The sequence below is a fragment of the Nomascus leucogenys genome, chromosome 8 (genome assembly GCF_006542625.1).
Source record: "Nomascus leucogenys isolate Asia chromosome 8, Asia_NLE_v1, whole genome shotgun sequence".
Lineage (NCBI taxonomy): Eukaryota > Metazoa > Chordata > Mammalia > Primates > Hylobatidae > Nomascus > Nomascus leucogenys.
This window is the reverse complement of record NC_044388.1, coordinates 46,858,487-46,871,481: the sequence shown is the minus strand read 5'-3', so window position 1 is coordinate 46,871,481 and position 12,995 is coordinate 46,858,487. Positions and strand designations below refer to the sequence as shown.

Here is a 12,995-nt window from a genome sequence, read left to right as displayed (position 1 = left end):
TCCAGAAGACACCCCACTCCCAGCCCCATCCTGGTGCCTTTAGAATTATAAACACTTCTTGTCATCACAGGGTCCTGAAAGTCCCTTTTAAGCCTTGGACACTAGGACTCTAAAGGAAGATGATTCTTAAGGTCCCATCCCACTTCCAAATTCCTGCGATTCGATGACATCAGGGCTGTGAATAATCAGCCTGGCCCGAAGCCAGGATGGGCTGTGCTGCTTCCACCATGAACTTCCTCCCGCTGCTTTATAAAAACAGGCCCGCCCCAGCTCCCTCATGGCTCTGTCCACTGAGCATCCTCCCACCACACAGAAACCCGCCCAGCCAGGGCAACCGACCCCACCCCCTGCCTGGAAACTTAAAGGAGGCCGGAGCTGTGGGGAGCTCAGAGCTGAGATCCTACAGGAGTCTGGGGCTGGAGAGAAAACCTCTGCGAGGAAAGGCAAGGAGCAAGCCGTGGTAGGTCGGGTTTCTGTGCCTCGGGGTCTGTCTCCTCTTCTCTCTCTTAAAAGTCTTTCTAGCAAGCTGAGCCGGTGAATGAATGCTTTAACCAAGGGACCAACTTTGCAATTCAGGCAACTAGAGGATCCGCTAGAATCCACTCCAGAGGGCAGATGTCTGTTTGCATTTGCATGTGATTGGGATAGGCTGGAGTGTTTTGGAGGGGAGAGGCAGTCGGGGAAAGGGAGACTAGGGAGGTTGCATTCATTGGAGAAGCCTCTGCTGACAGAATAAAGGGGAAAGTGAAAAGAACGACACAGAAAAGCCCCAAATAGCCTATAGGAGTACCTCAAGATGAGCAAGCAATAAAAGGAAAATTGGCTGCTTTGGGACACGTGGCTGTGACAGCTGGGAGGGCCCTCTGGGTCCCCTAGTTTCCTCCCTCCCCCGATGAACCCCCAGGAAGGAACTGAGGCTGTGGATGGGGCAGAGGGGGCCTTACTTCCAGAGCACTATTTGCTAGGTGCTGGGAGAGAGAAGCGGGTGGCTTTCACACCCCACATTACCCCGTGGGGTAGAGAAACGCCTCTGATCTCCTCCCTAGGTGCCACCCCCACGAGTCTCCACAGGTCAGTTTGGCCCTCTGGCTTTTTGCCCAGGGTGCATCAGTCAAGTGTGCAGTCCTCCTTAAAGGACATTTTAATTACAGGAGAAAAAACTAACATTAATGTCTTTTATTCCTAAAGCACTCTGCAGGAAGCATGTGGGGTTCTCCACACTTTCACTGTTATTATCTTTATTTTCTTAACCTCGCAGGGAGGGAGAGAGGAAGGGAGGGAGGGAAGACAAAAACACACTGAGGTCCCAGGTAACTAATGACAAACTCAAGCTCAAAGAAGTGTGGTAAAAAGGATGCATTTGGTGGCCAGTTGGGAATAATATGGTGGTCTCCTGTAGCTGCTTGATGACAGAAAAAATGTGTGTGTGTGTGTATGCGTGTGCATTGCAGTCCCAGGAAGCGGTCCTGCAAATACCATTGTCAGGTGGAGTCCCCTCAAAGGTGACTTCCTAGCAGTACTTGCTGTGGCAAGAACGCTCATTCTGGGATCTAGAATCAATCCATGACGGTGAGCATGAGCTGCTGGGTGCGTGCTTCTTGTGCAGGCAGAGTCGGACTCCGGCACTGGCAGGGACACCGTGAGTATTGAGATATGAATAGCTCCATCCTGCCCACCCATTTATTCCACCTAAAATGTTCTCAAAGATGCCATCCTCCAAGCTCTGGATCAAATGATAAAGCCCCAGATCAAAATCTCAGGAGGAAATGAAAGCTGCCCTGTCTCCAAAGTGCTCCTTCTCTGCCCGACTCCCCAAGACCAGCTCGGTTTATTTCACAATGCCTCGCATCGGATTCTCCCAGTGTCTGTGGCTCCCCCTGCTTCATCACAGGCCTGGGACAGTCCAGGCAGCCAGGGAATAGCTGGGAATAGCAGTTCCCCTTTGTTGGTTTTTGAGTTCACTGAGGCTTTGATTTCCCCAGGGCCTGACGTTGCTGAGCAGCGGCCAGTAGATTTCAAAGGATTCCAAAAAACAGCCCAGGCACTCCTTTGTGAACCCAAAAGTATCTGAGACAGGTCTGTCAATTTAGAAAGTTTATTTTGCCAGTGTTAAGAACACACATGTGACACGGCCTCTGGAGGTCCTGAGGACATGTGTCCAAGACGGCCAAGGTGCGGCTTGGTTTCATACATTTCAGGGAGATATGAGACATCAATCAATGTATGTGCACCGGTTCGGTCTGGAAAGGCAGGACAACTCGAAGTAGGGGCTTCCAGGTCATAGGTAGAGAAGAGAAGGCTTCATTCTTCTGAGTCTTTGTCAGCCTTTCACTGAATACACAATTTACATATGAGAGGGGGGCAGAGGAAGAGTCACTTATGCCTTAGTTGGCTCAGTGAATCTACTTTTTTTTTTTTTGAGATGGAGTTTCACTCTTTTTGCCCAGGCTAGAGTGCGATGGCGTGATCCCGGCTACTGCAACCTCCACCTCCTAGGTTCAAGTGATTCTCCTGCCTCAGCCTCCTGAGTAACTGGGATTACAGGCGCCTGCCACCACACCTGGCTAATTTTTGTATTTTTAGTAGAGACAGGGTTTCACCATGTTGGCCAGACTGGTCTTGAACTCCTGACCTCAGGTGATCCACCCACCTCGGCCCCCCGAAGTGCTGGGATTACAGGCATGAGCCACCATGCCTGGGCTGAATCTTTATTTTTACAAAAACAATAGGGCAGAGGAAGCAATCAGATATGTGTTTGTCTCAGGTGAGCAGAGGGATGACTTTGAGTTCTGTCCTTTGTCCTGTACCCATTTGCATTGCCAAGGTGAAGTTCAGCAGAACTGTTTTAGGGTGAAGATCTTGAAGTCCACAAGGAGTTTCCTTGTGGTTAAATTGTGAGGGAGGTATGTAGCTTTTTATCTTTGTGGCTGTCTTATGTAGGAATAAAATGGGAGGCAGGTTTGCCTCATGCAGTTCCCAGCTTGGCTTTTCCCTTTGGCTTAGTGATTTGGGGGTATTGAGATTTATTTTCCTTTCATACCTTGGTAGTGTCACTTGAAGCCACCACGCCCGGCTAATTTTTGTATTTTTAGTAGAGACAGGGTTTCACCATGTTGATCAGGCTGGTCTCGAACTCCTGACCTCATGATCTGCCCTCCTCCTCCAACGTGTTGGGATTACAGGCATGAGCCACCATGCCCGGCCAATTTTTCTTTTCTTTTCTTTTTTTTTTTTTTTTTTTTTTGAGATGGAGTCTCGCTTTTTCACCCAGGCTGGGGTGCAGTGGCACAATCTCAGCTCACTGAAACCTCCACCTCCCTGGTTCAAGCGATTCTCCTGCCTCAGCCTCCCAAATAGCTGGGATTACAGGCGCCCGCCACCACGCCTGGCTAAGTTTTCATCATGTTGGCCAGGCTGGTCTTGAACACCTGACCTCAAGTGATCTGCCCACCTTGGCCTCGAAAAGTAATGGGATTACAGGCGTGAGCCACCACGCCCAGACAGGTTTTCCTTTGATTATGTGGCGTTATGCATCTGCAGTCTCAGAATAAAGTTTTTACTTTCTCTAAGTGATTTTCGATTCTGCTTTGATGAGATTGTTGGGACGCACAATGAGGGACCAGTGCATTCTGCTCATTCCTTATTGGGGCCATTTCTTTTGTATATACGGGAGAAAAATTCTGTCTATAGTGTCAGGCTATAAACCTCATCCTAGTCAAGCAGCTCACAAAACCATATGGTGAGTCTCACATCAAACCAGGTAAAAGAGTGAGGATGATTTAGACTCAAAGAAAATTAGAGCTAGAAAGAAATTTAAAGCTCATCCACCCTGCTCCAACCCTAAGTCAAGCCACATGGTCTTCTGATAGTGGCTCAGTTTTCTACTTACATATAAAGACAGCACATTCTCTTAGCAATATGTGTTTGTATATATATATAAAAAATATATATATATATATTTAGAGGCAAGGTCGGACTCCATCACCCAGGCTGGAGTGCAGCAGTGTGATCATAGGTCACTGAACCTTCAAACTCGTGGGCTCAAGTGATCCTCCATCTCAGCCTCCCAAGTAGCTAGGACTACAGGGGCATGCTGCCATATCCAGCTAATTATAAAACTTTTTTGTAGAAGTAGAGTCTTGCTTTGTTGCCCAGACTGGTCTCAAACTCCCGGCCTCAAGCAACCCTCTTGCCAGGGCCTCACAAAATGCTGGGATTACAGGCAAGAGCCACTGTCCCCAGTCCCTCTTAGTGATATTTTGCATATTATATATTAAAAAAATATTTTCTATGTATGCCACTTGAGAAACTTCTGTAGAATGGGATAGAGGGACAGATAAACCCAATTCTTGATCCACTCAGAAATAACACCTGTGACAGAGTGAAGATGAAACAGGTGCTGGGCACACAGCAAGTGTTTTAGAAACGTTTTGGAACTCAACTTTGCCTGAGTTGTGGTGCTGATCATGACTGCCAGGAAATGCTAGCCAGCTGTTCTTTCTATACAAGTATATGACTGGGTGTCTGCAGCAGCTGCCCGGCTGTGAATTGCACACACCAATGGCCAAGACCCAGCAGCGACTTGGCTAACAGGCCCAGCCGATGTGCATGGGTGACCACACGATGCTCCTGACACACGCACTGGTGGCTTAGGGAAGGTTTTTTGAGGATTGATCAGAAGATCTGATTCCACCTGGAGCCTCTGAAGTGATCACTTCCGGACTAGGCTGAACCCAGATACCAGGAGACCTGTGTATTGAGAGCCTTCTGTATTTATTATGTAGTCACAAATATTCCATTAACATACAGCTAGGCATTAGAGAATCCATGCTGGACTCCTACAAAGGCCCCTAGATCCTTAGAACACTCAGAGATTCCAAAGCACATGTCCTCCCAGGACACCCTGGCAGGAGAGCCCGGGGGCGACCCTCACCTTTGCCTGCTGTCGGGAGCTGTGCTGATGGGTAGGGGGCTCTGTGCTTGCTGTGGCCCAGACCCAAGCCGTGGGGATGTGCTCTGTCCGGAGCAGACCCCTTCGCTGTCTGCCTAACTCCTTCGTGTGTTCCTGGAACAGCTTCTGTGTTATGCATTCCAGAAAGCCTGCCTGACCACCCCCACCTCAACAAGCCTGGGATGGACAACCTCCCCCGCATTCCACTCCAAGCCCACCCCCGTCCCCACCCCGCTGCGTGGTATGGCACTGCTCTGCTGTACCCTGAGTGTCTAGTTATTCACCAGGCCCCTTCCTAACTATGAGCTCTTTCAGGATAAGAGCTGTGTCTTTGCATCGCCAGATCCTGTGCCAGGGCACGGCTGGTGCCCCATACACATTGATGGTGAATATATAGCACGGGTAGATCATTGTCTGTGAATGCTTAACAGAGAAGCAGCTCACGTGGGTGCTTGAGGGCTGGGGGGCCAGGGTGGGGGTCTGGTAGGCGCTGGGAGGAGGACATCCCTGCAGCTTCTCCAGCCCCATAGATGGGACTCTTGATGTGGGCAGTTTTATTTCAGCTGAGTCTCCAGAAGGCAGGGGACAGGGACTGGGAGGGGATGCTAAACCCGGTAACCCAGTATGGATGAGCTAACAGAGGCAGGGCACACAGCTCCTGCCTGTAATCCCAGCAGTTTGGGAGCCCGAGGTGGGCGGGTTGCTTGAGCCAAGGAGTATGAGACCAGCCTGGGTATCGAACGTGGCAAAGACTCTGTCTCTACAAAAAAATGAAAAAAAAAAAAAATTAGCCGGACATGGTGGCACGCACCTGTAGTCCCAGCTACTTGAGAAGCTGAGGTGAGAGGATCACTTGAGCCAGGGAGGTTGAGACTGCAGTGAGCTGTGATCACGCCACTGCACTCCAGTCTGGGTGACTGGGCGAGACTCTGTCTCAAAATAAATAAATAAATAAGAAAGAGAGACTACTGGTCAACTCGATTTCTGCTGGTTATTCTCTTTCTGTCATGTTAGCCAAAAAGAGAAAACTGTTGTATTTTATCTTGTTGTAGCAAGAGCCAGTGTCTACCACCTGGGCTACTGAGAGAAAGGGAAGGGTTTTTTTTCTGGGAAGCTCCAATTTCCTTATTTCTCTCACGTGATGCCTCTGACTTTCATGGTGTGGCTTGGTCAGATATGCCTTATCAATAGAGATGGCCCGATGTCCCAGCTGTCTCATCTCAGCTGCTAGTTCCGGTTTCTGCTGGGAGTCCACAGTGGCCTCTGCATGTGTGGTGTGGGAAAGGCAAATAAAAAAGCAGATTAAAAACCAGATTAAAGACATCACCCTGTATTCAGGAAATAATGGCTCCTGTTGATACTGTTCTATGAACACAGATGAAGGCACAAAATTCTACATCAATTGCAGAGAATTGGTTATAGGCTGACACAGGTGATCAGATGATCTAGGAAGCAGGATTCAGTATTAACAGGGATCCATGAGGACCCCATGAAGCGTGGCATCTCTTCTGCGTCAGCAGCTTCAAGTTGTTCCAGGGAGAAGCGGGAAGCCTCAGTGCTTCTGTTGAGGAAGGATGTTCATGACAGTAGGTACAGGTCGCTCCTGCCGTGCACCCAGGTGTAGGGGAAGGACTTTCCTGCTTCTTTTCCAATTACCTTACAATTCAGCAAGACGGAAATGATTAGCTCATGAAAAAAACCAGGAAAGAGGCTCAGAGAGAGTGAGTTGCCCACACAGAACATGTGCCGTAAATGCAGTTAGATTTCCTGGTTAAGAATCCAGTGACCACGCCCCTTCTTCGTGGCATTCTGCTGTCGTATACCATGTGGAACACATTAAGAACGTTATGGCCGGGTGTGGTGGCTCACACCTGTAATCCTAGCACTTTGGGAGGCCAAGGTGGATAGATCACCTGAGGTTGGGAGTTCGAGACCAGCCTGGCCAGCATGCCGAAACCCTGTCTCTACTAAAAATACAAAAATTAGCCGGGTGTGGTGGCACACACTTGTAATCCAAGCTACTCGGGAGGCTGAAGAAGGAGAATCGCTTAAACCCAGGAGGTGGAGGTTGCAGTGAGCTGAGATCGCACCGTTGCACTCCAGCCTGGGCGACAGAGTGAAACTCCATCTCAAAAAAAAAAAAAGTTACAGTTGGTGTCACATAGACAGTGAGGGGTAGTGGAAAGAGTGTTAGGTTTGGGGTAAGAGAACTGTGTCTCCTGGGCTTAAGTCCTGATGCCAACTCTCACAAGATGTGTCACCGTACAGCATGACCCTTACACTTTTTTTTTTTTTTTTTTTGAGACAGGATCTCGCTCTGTCTCAAGCTGGAGTGCAGTGGTATGATCACAGCTCACTGCAGCCTCAAACTCCCAGGCTCAGGCCATCCTCCCACCTCAGCCTCCCAAGTAGCTGGGACTACAGGCATGTACCACCATGCCCAACTAATTTTTTGTATTTTTTTGTTGAGATGAGGTTTTGCCATGTTGCCCAGGCAGCTCTCAAACTCCAGGGATCAAGCCACCCACCCTCCTTGGCCTCCCAAAATGTTGGGATTACAGATGTGAGCCACCGCACCTTGCAAAGTTTTGTATTTTTTGTACAGATGAGGGTCTCCCTATGTTGCCGAGGCTGATCTTGAACTCCTGGGTTCAAATGATCCACCCTCCTCAGCCTCCCAAAGTGTTGGGATTACAGACGTGAGTCACTGCTCTCAGCCCCTAACACCTTTTTGAAGTTCAGTTCTCCCATCTGTAAAAACGAGGTAATAATATTGCCTCAAATGACTTAATGGACGTGAAAGGGTTTAGCATAAACTCTGTGCCTGGAAAGGTAGAAGCTACTCAAATATCTGTTGAGTGAGTGGCATTAATCCATGTGTACATTTCTCAGGCAACAATAATGTCACTTTCACCTAAGGCCAGTAAAATGTGGGTAAAGTCATGTAATGATACAATGAAAGTTTCTGATCAGTATTTCCTAATTCAAGTGTGTTGAAATGTGGAGTTGGGCTGGAGAATTGTCAAATCATTGCGTATTTAATTACCTTGTGGTGATGTTTGCTTTAGGGAGTGGAAGGAACATGAGGAACGAATGACCTTCATCACGGAAGATGACACTCATTTAGATTCACTTTAGATTTCAGGGCTTGTTTAGATGCAGACTTCGTGGTTAACATTTTATTGCACTGACTGATTTAGTTTTCACCAGGTGGACCTTGTGTTTGCTTCAGAAGGATCTAAGTTTATTAGGACAGGGTTTCTTCTGTTTTGATTGTGGGAGGAGGCAGGATAGACTTCTGTTTTCCTAGACCCACAACCAACATTCCCCACTCCTCCAAATAACCAGGATTACCGGGCAGAGGGTGGAGCATTGAGGAGATGACAACTGGACATGCCTGCTGTAGCTTTTTCTGAGTTTAATTCCATATCGCTTAGACACAGGCCATGTGCCTACATTTGGAAGATGTTTTGGAGAAAATTCTGCTCTGATGGGTGGGGGGCAGGGTGTGCCAGGAAAAAATTCTATTCTTTTGAAGACATGGGGTCTTGCTATGTTGCCTAGGCTGGTCTTGAACTCCTCGCCTCAAGTGATCCTCCTGCCTCAGCCTCCTGAGTAGCTAGGACTACAGGTGCAAACCACCACACCCAGCTCTGAGACGATGCTCTACTCTTCGCTTCATTGGAATTGGTGAAATTAGATAAGAAACAGACTCTTCCTCTCTTCTCCCCTAGTTATAAACCGTTCTGTTAAGAGAGGGAAAATAACCATTTAGCCTATAGAAAATCACCTTTTCGAAAAGTTAAGAATTACTTATGTGATGGCAGTTTTTGAAAGTGATTTTTATTCTGAGATCATGGCCTCTGTACTATGCAGGGCCTGGAGAAGTGGGATGAGAGCTACCAGGCTCGAAGCTCCTGTCCCGAACAAAGGGGTGCTTTCATGGGGGCACGCCACCCGTTCCAAGGCTAGTTCCTCCCCCAGCATCTCACTTCAGCTCTCGTCCTGCTCTAGAAACGTGCCTTTGCTGGTCCAAGGAATCCTGGCCGTTTCTTTTCTTAATTGTTGGTATCCATCTGGGCTATGGTGGTTGTGGCGGGGGTGGCAGTGGAGAGTGTGTTGTTTTAAATCCATGAGTCATTTTAGGGTATTGGTACTCTCGGAGACTGACTTTCTCTTGCTCGGGTTTTCAGAGAGACCTTTTGCAAAGCAACAATAACCTAAGAATCTCCTTGACCAAAGATAAATGTAGCAAACTTTGCACATGGTGCAACATTTGATAATAGTATCAATTTACATTTGTCTTTCCCTTGCAATTTCCCTCCTCCTCTAGCTTGCTCATGTTTCTGCCTTCTTCTTGCTGGCAAGAGTACAGACTATAATTCTCCAGTTGACTAACATCTGGAGCGACTGCACTGTTTGCAATTTGATTGATTGACTACATGTGTACAGTTCCTTTATTGCAAGTCACTTTTCTGTATAATCTTTTTTGAGACGAAGTCCTGCTCTGTCGCCCAGGCTGCAGTAGCGCAATCTTGGCTCACTGCAACTACCACCTCCCGGGTTCAAGCAATTCTCCTGCCTCAGCCTCCCAAGTAGCTGGGATTACAGGCACCCGCCACCAAGCCCGGCTAATTTTTTTGTATTTTTAGTAGAGATGGGGTTTCACCATGCTGGCCAGGCTTGTTTTGAACTCCTGACCTCAAGAGATCTGCCCACCTTGGCCTCCCACAGTACTGGGATTACAGGTGTGAGCCACCGTGCCTGGCCATATAATTTATTTTTTTAAATGTTTTTATATTAAAATAAACAGAGACAGAGTCTCACTGTGTTGCCCAGGCTGATCCCGAACTCCTGGGTTCAAGTGATCCTCCCACCCTGGCCTCCCAAAGTGCTGGGGTTACCGGCGTGAACCACCTCATGCGGCCTCGCTTTCCTATATAATTGAAACAATAGAACTATAGCGCCATATGTAAGAGTTTCCCAGTTTATACCGCATGTGACACTCCCCATATCGCATGTTCTCACAACAGAACAGAAACCACAGGATGTCAGCCCCGGAGGCAACCTTGGAGCATCCGGCCCACTTGGTTTTGCATTGCTGGCAGGAGATTTTATGTCTCAGAATATAGACGCTTTTTGGAAGGACAGCACATTAATTTTTTTTCAGTCATTTTTACCTTATGTGAACAAGCTGATTAGTTCCTTTCCTAGGAGCTGGCTTTTATGGAGGGAAGATGGGGCCGGTAGAGGCAGATAGAGGGGGATGTAATACACAGGCACTGAGACAGCACCCCACGCACTTTCCCCTGTCCCTCCTCCAGCTGGCCTCCTCCTTTCCAGGGGCTGTGCCCAATCCAGAATCAGTTACTCACTGGTGCCCATCGACCATCATTTCCCCATGAGGCCACCACAGAAATGAACACCACCTTTCTGGTTGGCATGATCATCAATTTCTCAGCCAAAACGGCATGCATCCTTGGCTCTGGGAAACAGCACATCTCCCAGGAAAGTGAGCTTACAGCACGGTACCCCACTTCCTGGTTACCAGACTATTGTTCCCGTTTTCCCCGAGCACAGTCATCATTCACAGGTTGTTTGGCAGGGCCCGGGAACAGAGTCACTCTGGTTGCTACAGCCAACAGACCAAACACGGCTTCCAGGCAGGAAGGTCAGAGCTGCTCTGCAGGACGCACATGCAGGTTGGAAGCAGACAGGGCCGGCTGAGTACAGATATGCTGGCTGTGTCCTACACACAGGTGCCTACACACACATCCTTCAGATCCAGGCTGCAATCTATCAGCCAACCCACAGACTCTGTTGTTTCTAATTTGCACAGATTCTTTGTCAACCTGCCACGTCCTGAGACCGTTGAACTTCATCCAACAGAGAGGGTGCCTTTTGCAAATCTGCAAAAATCAACTTTGTGTGCTAGGGTGGCCTGACAGGGCTAGGCCTTGGGGTCTTGGGGACCAGCATTCCACCTCTCCTCTCATACAGTGATTCAGGATTCCAGGCCAGCAAAAGTCAGCCAACCTTGGGGCCTTCCTTTCTTTCATCCTTTCTTTTTTTTCCTTTTCTATCTTTCTGTGCCTCCCTTCCTACCCCCTTCCTTCCTTCTTCTCATTTGCCTTTTTTTTTCAGTTCTTTGATGATCCTGAGAAGCTACTAAATATAGCAAAAGGGAGATAACACAGAACAAAATTAGAAGTCTTTCTATTTATAAAAATGAGCCTCTTCCATCCCTTCTGCCAATGTCATCTCTCACCCGGGCCTCGCCAGAGCACTCGTGGACCTCCCTTTAGTGAGGCCCAAAGTCTATCCCAGCCACACCCTGCGGTCCTGAGTCTTGAGTCCGTGGTTCTGGCTTTCACTCTGCTCTGCATCCCGACACTGCCCCCAGACCTCGACGCCCACCTCTTCAGCGAAGGCGAAACAAGGACACATTTTTCCTCCCTCTCTTCTCTCTTTCTTGTTTTCAGACTGCACTGTTTTTCTGCTGGCCGGATGACTCATTTCTTTGTCATCTCTTACCCCACTTGGCCTTTCCAGCTGCTCGAATCGCCTCTGTGTGATGCGGACAGAGCTATCGCCCTGCTGGGGTGAGATTCACTTGCATTGAATCAGCTCAAGGAGCAGGAAGGTCCAGGGAGGCCAAGGAAGAGAAGAGACAAGTCTCCAACTCTCTCAGGAGCAAAGACAAAAATATGCTCCTGCTCTCTTATCTCTTATTCAGATTGTTCAGTTGCAAAAGAGTTGAACGTGATGCAGCGGGTGGTGTGTGTGGACCAGCCCTAGGTCGTGCTCCTCCTCCATCTGGTCCCCCCACCCCTAGTTATCCAGAAAGGGGGATGTTCCCAGGCAATGCCAACGTGCCCATACTGCACTCTTCACATTACAGTTTCCCGGCATCTGGCATTGCATTCCGTTTGGATGGACTTTGAGTTCTTGAAATAAAGAAGTAACTTGGTGGGCATCTGGAAAAAACACCCAAGCTGATATCCCAGGCTGGGGTGCAGGAGCCTATCGAGGGGCTGGGTGGTGTGGACAGCACGATGAAGAAGGTCAAGTTCCTTGTACTCACTCGTTTGCTGTTTCATTCACAATTCCTGTGAAGTGGGAGCTGTCACCATCCTTGGGTCTTGCTTAAGAGTAAGGAGTGGGGCAACCTAGAAATACAGGAACATCAGGGAGAAATGGGGAGGGAGTTTCACATGAGCTATTTTTACAAGATTAAGTAATGGGATAAAATTTAAAAGGGGAATTTAAGAGGAATTTTGGGAAGTTTTGAGAAACAGGAAATTTGAGGAAAGCTGAGAAAGAGAAGATCTGGAGTAAGTCTCTGTGATGAGAAGATTCCACCCCGCACTCCTGTTTTGGGTGGCCTCGGCTCCTGACTGCCTTTCTTCTGAAACTGCCTGGAGCCAGGGAGTAGCACAGCTGCTTCCTCCCAGGGACAAAGGGACCCCCAAAGAGCGCACTTCAGGGAGACCTCGGGCACTGCGGGCGCAAAGGCTAGAGACGGCACTTCTGTTCCCTCCTGATGGGTCAGGTGCAGGGAGGCTGGGAGGATGCCAGGCTGGTGAGCCTCCCTCTGAGCTGTGTTTTCTCATTGGAATTGCTGTACCCGGAGCCTCCTGCAGGCTTCCCTCACCCTCTCCCTAGTCCCCTCTGCCTGACACAGGAGCCCGGGGAGAATCTGTCAGGCGTGAAATGTAGCAAGGCAAGGAGGGTGATCAGCACCTCCCATGGGGGAGTGCTTTTTGAAGTAACAATCAAAGATCCAGAGTCGGACCGAGGCAGGGAGGCAAGGCCTGGAAGCCCCTGTGCCTCCAGGCCCCTAGAACGCTCGGGGTGGGGGAGGGTGGGACCTGAAGTTGTTGTGACCGAAGGGAAATGAGTCAGGGAAAGAAACGCCATGCTTTAATTTTTGTGGATGAAGGAGGGAACAGGCCACCAGACCACAAAATAACAACCGACCGACTAACCTACTTTGAGCTGCCGAGGGCAGGATCACAGAGGAGAGGCAGATGGAAACTGGGGC

General features: G+C 48.9%; 1 protein-coding gene across 1 annotated transcript in view; it reads left to right on the top strand.

Moving 5' to 3' along the window:
- Positions 1 to 229: 229 nt before the first annotated feature.
- The window catches only part of PLAT (plasminogen activator, tissue type), a 32,629-nt gene continuing 19,863 nt past the window's right edge, over positions 230 to 12,995 (top strand). The window contains exon 1 of the mRNA XM_003269631.3: positions 230 to 460. The gene's annotated coding sequence lies outside the window, so the exon portion shown is untranslated. The remainder of the gene's footprint in view (positions 461 to 12,995) is intronic.